We start from the raw sequence: 9,007 nt of genomic DNA on the forward strand, positions 1-9,007 counted from the left end.
CCTAGAGGAAGATAGGTGCACCAAGATACAATCATCAATAACCAACAACCCAACCACAACCTAAAATCAAATATTAAATATTGAAGAACCTGTTGTAAGAAAAGAAGGTTGAAACCACCAAAGAAGATAACTCACATAGGGATTTACCAGGCTCCCTCAACCATAACAATGGGTTTTGGCAAGGCTCCCATAACCTTATCCTTGAGAAATTCCAACAAAAAACTCTCCTTACCCATCAAACTCTCCACCTCAATAGGATATAAGAGATAAAGACAAAAATTCCCTTGTAGCCAAAAGACAAGGCCCCAACAACCCCCAAGTAGCCTGAAGATTGGGTTTTGGCAAGGTTCCCATACTCTCAAGACCTAGTGAAATGAAAAAATAACATATATAAAACAATTGGGTGAGTGGGTTTTGAAAAGACTTCCATAACCTTTGAAGTACGTGCAACACCTACTCTTTCAAATAGCCAAACACATATAGAAAAGTAGCACAATCGTGTTTTGATAAGATCCCCAAACCTCACAAAGGGTTTAGGAATGACACCCATAACCATCAAACAAACAAAATATCCTTGCAAAATCCAAGAGCTCGACCTCCATACGAGCAACCAAAACTGAGCAAAGAATCCAACCAGGCAACACATCGCCAAGCAACACCTCCTAGAAACACCCGCATCCTCCATCTCCACCTTTATAGGAGATAGCTTCACCTCAAAAGAAATAACATGAGAGAACCAAGGAAGCCAAGAGAGATACATAACCTAGACCAGCCAAGAGTTCTCCATCTTAATAGGAGAGTAATGAAGTTGGGACTACTATGTTACATAGAGTAATGAAGAGTTTCATAAATGGTTGAATTGTCATAATTCTATTGGGATTATTGATCCAATTAATAACAAATTAAATATTCATGGCCATAGATGGTTTACTCGATCTAACTGCAAATTTGGAGTTGATAGAAAACTTAGCAGATTAGATATGTTTTTTATTCCTCCTAACCTGCTATTGTCTTAATACTCCACTAGTTTGTATGTAAAAATAGATTGCTCTATTATCCTCTCAAACCATTTCCCATAATTTGTTCTATCTTAGGGGTTGAAATAAATATTGTGGATTATTAATTGCCTTATAAACTTAATGTTTCACACCTTAAAAATCCCTCATGTATGGCTTCTTTGCTTGGGATTTGGAATTCTATGATAGGTCCCAGGGACAACTGAGAGGGGGGGGGGGTGAATCAGTTGTCAAATGAATTTAAACAAAAACAACTTAACCAACTTAATGCTTAATACTGGTAAACCAGTTAAGTATGCTGGTAGATAGTTTTAACAGTTAATTGCTATACCGGTAAAGATTAGTGCATGAAACATAAACACAAAGTCATCCACAACACATAACACCAATATTTGTACGTGGAAACCCTGTAAGGGGAAAAACCACGGCGGGAAACCTTACCCACAATCAGATGATACTAGTGCAGAGAGTAAGTGTACATAAATGGGGTCTGCACATGCAGAAAGGCCAAGCGCCTAGAGCTCACTGCTCAAACACAAATGGGAGTCACACTGACTACAATTGGATGGTTAAATCCAATAAGAATGTATTGCTCAAAATAGCATCTTCATATGCTGGATTCAGTACCGGTGTAATGCTGATATGCTTTCAAAAAAACCTAGCTTCACCTTCAAATGATGTCTGTGTGTATAGCTCTGCTTAATCTTGCATATAACTTCACACAATTATTTTTCACATTCTACACTTGATCTTACAAATAAGATCTTACATTTATACCATAACCTAAGACCAATTTTAGTAGGTCGGCTCTACAAGATATTACAATAAAAACATTTTACAAACAATATAATATCCGATGCAATAACCGATTGAACATGTCGGCTTAATGCATTTACAACAACAATTAATCATCTTCATAGTATGTCGTGCTGATCTGGAAAAGATAAACCTGCCGGTGTAACCCTGGATAACCCTGGACCTATTTGCCGGTAAAAGCAAATATGCAAATATGAATATACCAATGATTAATTCATTAAGACAAGATGTCCACACGATGTCTTCGATATTACCAAGTGTTTTCCATATCATTCCAAGTGTCGGTGATCATTATATCTTGCCGGTGTACCATATACTAGTAACTATGCAATAGTTACTTGCTTGCCGGTGAGTGTTGTTGGATCTCCAAAGTGCTAGTGTTTTAGTAGGTGTTGACATCAATGACAAAACCATACCAGAATACCAACAATCTCCCCCTTTGGCATTGATGGCAACACAAGATGGAAAAACCATCAAAGTGCCAAAACAGAAATGCCAAATACCAAAAACCAACAATCTCCAAAAAGATCATAACCAGAAATCAAAATACATACAGAGAGTAATAATCTCTCCCAAACAACAATCTCTCCCCCTGGGAGCAACATGTGTTTTCCTTGTGTTTTTCAAAGTTTTTCCATACCAATCTCTCCCCCTTTGACATCAAATGCCAAAGTTACAACAAAACCAAGTTCATATACAAAATACCAATCAATACAATATACCAACTACTCCCCCTGAGACGTATCTTCCTCATCAAAGACCGGAATAAAAGATTTGTCCCTTAGAAAATTTAGTTTGATTTATTTCACATAAACCAGTTTTATTTCCTTTGCTTCAACTTTTTCCCTTAGAAAATTTAGTTTGATAGAAACATGTTTTGTTTTAGAATGTAGTACCAGATTCTTAGATATATCAATTGTTGCAGTGTTATCACAATAGATAGTAATAGGTTCCTTGCATTTTACATTTATGTCTTTCAACATTTGCTTAAGCCATAGTACTTGTGCACAGTTAGTTGCTGCTACAACATATTCTAATTCTGCTGTTGATAAAGATGTACAACTTTATTTCTTACTCAACCAAGAAACTAATCTGTTTCCAAGAAAGAATACTCCTCCGGTGGTGCTTTTTCTATCATCCACATCTCCTGCCCAATTTGCATCTGTGTATGCACATAGATCAAAATTTTCATCTCTAGGATACCATAATCCAAGATTTGTAGTGCCTTGTAAGTATCGGAAAATCCTTTTTATTGCTGATTCATGATTTTCTCTAGGATTACTTTGAAATCTTGAAACAATACATGTTGCATTCATAATATCAGGTCTGGTTTGTGTCAAATACAGTAAACCTCCTATCATAGATTTGTATCTAGTCGGATTAACAGGTGTAGATTCATCCCTTTGTGATAACTTGTCATTTGTTGTCATAGGTGTGCTTATCGGTTTAGAGTTCTCCATCCCGAATTTCTTAAGTAACTCTTTTAAGTACTTGGATTGACTCAATAATATACCTTTATCAATATGTGAAATCTGCAATCCTAAAAATAATTTTATTTCTCCAATCATAGACATTTCAAATTGTTGCTGCATTTTAATAGAAAATTCCTTACATAATCCATCTTCTCCTCCAAAGATTATATCATCAACAAATACTTCTATAATTAAGATGTTATCATTAGTTATTTTGTAATATAAATTGTTGTCTACATTTCCTTTAGTAAAACCAATCTTCAAAAGATACTTATCCAATCTTGCATACCAATCTCTTGGAGCTTGCTTTAGTCCATACAGAGCTTTCCTTAACCTGGAAACCATATCATTGTCATCTGTCAAAGAAAATCCATCAGGTTGTTCAATATAGACTTCCTCTTCAAGATCTCCATTAAAAATGCACATTTAATATCCATTTGATAAACTTTGTAGTTCTTGTGTGATGCAAAAGCCAAGAATAATCTGACTGCCTCAATTCTAGCTACCGGTGCAAAGGTTTCATTGTAATCAACTCCTTCCTTCTGAGAATATCCCTTACACACTAGTCTTTCTTAATTTCTGACAACCTTACCATCTTCATTAAGTTTGTTTCTGAATACCCATTTGGTTCCAATTACATTTTTATCTTTAGGCCGGGGAACTAATGTCCAAGTGTTATTTTTCTCAATTTGTTCTAATTCTTCTTCCATAGCTTTAATCCAAGATTTATCTTCACATGCCTCATTAACAGATGATGGTTCAATTTGAGAAATAAGACATACCTCTTCATTTGCCAATCTTCCTCTTTTCATAACTCCTTTAAACTTATTTCCAATTATATGATCTTCAAAATGATTCAATCTTACATACCGGGGTGTCTTTGTTTGTTGTTGTTCCTCAATTATTGTGGAATCCTTAGGTGGTACCGAGGTAACTGGATCTTCATTCTGTACTAGTGGATTTAGTGTAGGTTCATTTGTCAAAATTTCTGTTGCCGGTTCAGAGTCTATAAACCTTGAAGTTCCTCTGAATTGTTCATCAATCTTTACATTTGTACTCTCAACAATTTTTTGCAATCTTTTGCTAAAACATCTATATGCCTTGCTCTTAGATGAATAACCAAGAAATATTCCTTCATCACTTCTAGGATCAAATTTGCCAAATATACTCATCTCTTCTGATATAACATTTGCTTCCAAAGATTCTGAAATACTTAAGAGTAGGAGTATTACCAAACCATAGTTCATGAGGGGTCTTACCGGTTTCACCTTTGATGTGAACTTTGTTGAATGTATAGACCGCTATACTGACTGCTTCTCTCCAATATACATGTGGTAGGTTTTCTTCTGATAACATACTTCTTGCTGCATTCAAGATGGTTCTTTTTTTCCTTTCAACAACTCCATTCTGCTGTGGTGTCCGAGGTGCTGATAGCTGTCTTCTGATTCCATTCACTTCATAGAATGTATTAAATTCCTTATATGTGAATTCTCCTCCTTAATCTGATCTTAAACATTTGATTTTCTTACTGGTTTCATTTTCAACCATTGCTTTGAACAGTTTGAACTCTCCAAATGCTTTTGATTTTTCTCTGAGAAAAGTAACCCAACACATTCTAGAATAGTCATCAATGATTAGCATGACATATCTATCACCTTGTAAGCTTTTAGTTCTAGTTGGACCACATAAATCAATGTGAATCAAATCAAGAGCATTCTTGGATTTTTCTGGAATACTTTTGAAACTAGGTCTAACTTGTTTTCCAAATTGACATTCCTTACATACTATATTGTGAGGTTTAACAATTTTAGGTAAATCTCTAACTGCCTTAGTAGTATTGATCTTTACCATGCAATCAAAGTTTACATGACAGAGTCTCTTATGCCATAAGCAACTTTCATCTATATGTTCAGTCAAGCATGTCTTTTCACTGTTATTCAAATGAAAGATATCACCTCTATTCTGATTACCGGTTGCAATTTCTAAACCAGTTCTATTCTTGATTTTGTATTTTCCATTCTTAAACTGTAACTGAAATCCTTTCTCAACTAATTTACCAACACTTAAAAGATTATGCTTTAATCCTTCAACATAGTAGACATTGTCAGTGTTATGCTTACCATCAAGAGATATTGTACCCTTACCTTTGATTGAACAAGCTTTTTCATCTCCAAATCTTACTAAACCGCCATTGAATTCTTGAAAGTTCAAGAATTTATCTTTGTCTCCTATCATATGATGTGAGCATCCTAAATCAATGACCCATTCATCCTTTACTTCAACTTTATCTACTAGGGCTTGTTGTGCTGGTTGAGCAGTAGGTGCCAGTTGATCTTCTGTTATAGCAACAAAAATCCATCCATTGTCTACCGAATCTTCATCAGAATCATCAGTCACACCTTCATCAGCAATGTAACAAGATTTGTCTTTATTCTTCTTAAATCTGTATCTATAATATTCAGGATTAGGCTTGTATGTTCTTCTAGCTTCTTCTCTTAGTCTAGCATGTCTATCAGGGCATCTCGAAGCCATATGACCAATTTTATTGTAGTTAAAACATTTAAAGGGTGCTTTACCTTCATACTTACTTCCAACTGGACCTTTAGGCATTTTCCTTGCAAATAGTGCTTCAAGTTCTTCATTTTCTTTCTTGCTTTCTTCAAGTTCTCTTGCATAAAAGGCTTTCCAATCAGATTTGTCAAATGATGAAGCAGATGATGTTGATGCTTTAAAGGCCAAATCCGTCTTAATAGTAGCAACATGACAAAATTCTTCAATTTCAAAAGGTGAAAGTTTTCCAATCAATGTATCCCTAGTTACTGATGTATTAGGCATTGTTCTTAACTCATTTATAGTAGTAACCTTTATTTTATATGCCGGTGGCAATCCTCTTAAAAATTTTAAAATAATTTCATCCTCACTTAAGGTTCCTCCACAACATTTAATACCTAAAACAATTTCATTTACTCTTTCCATAAAAGTAGAAATCCTTTCATCTTCTTCCATTTTCAGATGTTCATACCTGACTCGGAAGCTTTCAAGTTTTGTAATTTTGACTATGGAATCTCCTTCATTCAATGTTTCCAAATGATCCCAAATAGCTTTAGCAGTAGACCTATCTGATAGTCCCATGATTTGTTGATCTGATAATGCGCTCAAAAGTGCTTCTCTTGCTTTATAATCATTTTCTTCATCTTTTGTCAAGTTAGCTAGACTAGGCTAACCTAGTACAACAGCAATATAACCATTCTTTGTAATATCCCAGATGTCCTTTCCAATGCAATTCAGATGTGTCTCCATTCTGATCTTCCATATGCCATAGTTGGTTCCATCAAGTTTAGGACTATCCTTCCTGAAATAGTTAGTAGACATTGGATCTCCTCAAGTTGTTAAACTTCTACAAAAGAGGACTAAGCTCTGATACCAATTGTTAGGTCTCGGGGACAACTGAGGGGGGGGGGGGGTGAATCAGTTGTCAAATGAATTCAAATTAAAACAACTTAACCAACTTAATGCTTAATACCAGTAAACTAGTTAAGTATGCCGGTAGACAGTTTTAACAGTTAATTGCTATACCGGTAAAGATTAGTGCATGAAACATAAACACAAAGTCATCCACAACACATAACACCAATATTTGTTCATGGAAACCCTGTAAGGGGAAAAACCATGGTGGGAAACCTTACCCACAATCAGATGATACTACTGCAGATAGTAAGTGTACATAAATGGGGTTTGCACATGCAGAAAGGCTAAGCCCCTGGAGCTCACTGCTCAAACACAAATGGGAGTCACACTGACTACAATTGGATGGTTAAATCCAATAAGAATGTATTGCTCAAAATAGCATCTTCATATGCTGGATTGAGTACCAGTGTAATGCTGATATGCTTTCACAAAAACCTAGCTTCACCTTCAAATGATGTCTGCGTGTATAGCTCTGCTTAATCTCGCATATACCTTCACACAATTCTTTTTTGCATTCCACACTTGATCTTACAAATAAGATCTTACATTTATACCATAACCTAAGACCAAATTTAGTAGGTTAGCTCTACAAGATATTACAATAAAAACATTTTACAAACAATATAATATCCGATGCAATAACTGATTGAACATGTCGACTTAATGCATTTACAACAATAATTAATCATCTTCATAGTATGTCATGCTGATCTAGAAAAGATAAACCTGCCAGTGTAACCTTGGATAACCCTAGACCTATTTGCTGGTAAAAGAAAATATGCAAATATGAATATAACAATGATTAATTCATTAAGACAAGATGTCCACACGATGTCTTCGATATTACCAAGTGTTTTCCATATCATTCCAAGTGCCGGTGATCATTATATCCTGTCGGTGTACCATATACCAGTAACTATGCAATAGTTACTTGCTTGCTGGTGAGTGCTGCTGGATCTCCAAAGTGCTAGTGTTTTAGTAGGTGTTGACATCAATGACAAAACCATACCAAAATACCAACATTCTATCCCCAAGCCAAAGGTTGGGACTTCTATAGGGATTGGTGGCAATATGCTATCTCGTATTGCACTAATTTTTACACTCCTTTGGTAGAGGAATGACTTGGAAACAAAAAAAAAATGAAAAGTATCTTCAAGGGAATTTGGATCATATCAAAAAATTACTTAATTCTAACTTGAATAACACCAATATTAAAACTTCTATAGCCATTATAGAGAACCAACTTTGAAAACTAAAAGTTTATAGGGGTCAAGGAGCTAAAACCATATCTAGATTGCATTGGATCAAATAAGGCAACATATGTTCGAAGCACTTTTTTAATTTTCTTAATTACAAACATAAGGAAGAGTACATTGGAGCAATCCAAGATGAAAATGGTCTTTGTTCATACAAATCCTGAAAAAGATATAGTCTATTTTTTAGAATTTTTTTGACAATATTTTTAGAGACGAGTCTCATTGGCAAGGTGTGTAATAAATATTGGAGAAAATTATTAATAACAAAATTTCTAAGAAGGTGGATTCTAATTATAATTGATATTTGGACCATGAGCTTTCCACTAAAGATGTTAAACATGTGGTGCTTTTAATGACCCCTAATAAAAGTCTTGGTTTGGATGGCCTCTTAGTTGAGTCTTACCAAGCTATCTAGCCGCATATTAAAGAGGATTTTTACCTTCTTTACTTGGAGGCATTTCATCAAGGCTTGTAGGGTCCAATATTAATGTAACAGAGGGAATTCGACACCCTGAAAGTGATGATTCCTTGAAGGGAGAATGGTCCTTCTGATACCTCTGTAAACTAGCGCAAGGCTAGGCTAAGGGATAAAAAGTAATAGAGTTAAACAATTAACCACAATTTGAGGCTCTCAAATGACTGTCGAACCTTTGTTTAGAGGATGAGCATGCAAGTCTGGGATGCCAACGTGGTGCATTGTCATCCTATACGGACGAAGTACATAGTTTGTATAGAAAGTTCCAAGTGCGATTATAATGCAACAAAAAATAGAAAGTAATGAAGCCAAACTAGTAAATACGATATACAAAATAACCAAGATAAAATGGAAGGAGAAAAGGGAAGAGAATAGACAAACAATAGGTCCATGCTATGAAGCCTCCAACCAAATGAATCTTCTCTAATGCAACCTGCACACAAGCAAGAAGGAAAATGTTGGGGGTTGTGTTTTGGAGTCTACCTAACTCAGACCCCCATTTTG

This window comes from Cryptomeria japonica, chromosome 11 (assembly GCF_030272615.1).
Source record: "Cryptomeria japonica chromosome 11, Sugi_1.0, whole genome shotgun sequence".
Taxonomy (NCBI): domain Eukaryota; kingdom Viridiplantae; phylum Streptophyta; class Pinopsida; order Cupressales; family Cupressaceae; genus Cryptomeria; species Cryptomeria japonica.